The following is a 1,263-nucleotide window of genomic DNA, read 5'->3' as shown; positions in this document are numbered from 1 at the left end:
TGAGGAGAAACACAAATAAACAGGTACTTCAACACAACACACTGTCCTAGATCGCAGGGAGATAGAGCCCAGGGCTCCAGATTCTGCCTGGGGTGTCTCTGTAGGGGTCTCTGCAGTAGATCAGAAAGGACAGTATGATCTTGATTCTTCTCTTAATTCCAAGACACCAGAAGTGTTGCTTATCTTTGCTGGTCTACATGTGAAGAATTTTAGGTCTGGCCTCCTCTTTGAGAACCTCATCCAGGCCTGTCCTAAGGGGTTCGCCCAGGCTTGGGCCTTGTTCTTCTTTTTACCTCTAGGTGTATCCCTTCTCTCAGCTTTCGGATCAGTCTCGTGACTTTAATGCCAGCTCTGGGCGCACAGTGCCACCAGATAACTCCAGCTCAAAACTGCCACCTCACCTCCTGTGATGGTGTGATTTATAGTAATAGATGCATATTTGGTTTTAGTCCTTGATTCTGGCACAGAGGTCCTAAAACTTTCAAAATATCCAGAGGAGAGCACACAGGTGTCTCTTGTGATGTTAATGAGATGGCTTTTAGACCCCCCAACTAAGGAGGCCAGGGGACCCATCCCTGTGATTAGAGGGTTGGAATTTTCAGTACCAACTTCCCTGAATTCCAGGGAGGAAAGATGTTGGGAGCCAAATGAGTTGCCCCTGGCCAGTGTTTCAGTCATTGATGACCATGCCATTAAGCCTCCGTAAATACCCAAAAGGATGGAGTTTGGAGAGCTTCCAGATTGGTGACACCTAAAAATTCAGGGAGAGGGTGTACCTGGAGAGGNATGTTTCAGTCATTGATGACCATGCCATTAAGCCTCCGTAAATACCCAAAGGATGGAGTTTGGAGAGCTTCCAGATTGGTGACACCTAAAAATTCAGGGAGAGGGTGTACCTGGAGAGGGCAGGGGGCTCCATACCCTTTCCCCAGACCTTGCCCTGTGCATCTCTTCCATCTGGTTGTTCCTGAGTTGTCTTTTTACTTAAAAAACCATTGAATGATAATGTTTCTCTGAATTTTGTGAGCCATTTTAGCAAGTTAATGGAATCCAAGGAGGGGGTTGTTGGAACCTTTGATTTCTAGCAGGTTGGTCAGAAGCACAGGTGATAACCAGGATGTGTGAAAGGCATCTGAAGTCAGGGGTGATTGTCTTATAGGACTGAGCCCTTAACAGTCACCAGGTAGATAGTGTCAGAATTGAGTTAAATTATAGGACACACAGCTGGTGTCAGAACTCGGCTTGGTGGTGTAGAGAAAAAAA

Source organism: Ailuropoda melanoleuca, chromosome 6 (genome assembly GCF_002007445.2).
Source record: "Ailuropoda melanoleuca isolate Jingjing chromosome 6, ASM200744v2, whole genome shotgun sequence".
NCBI lineage: Eukaryota > Metazoa > Chordata > Mammalia > Carnivora > Ursidae > Ailuropoda > Ailuropoda melanoleuca.
Note: the sequence above shows the minus strand (reverse complement) of the source record.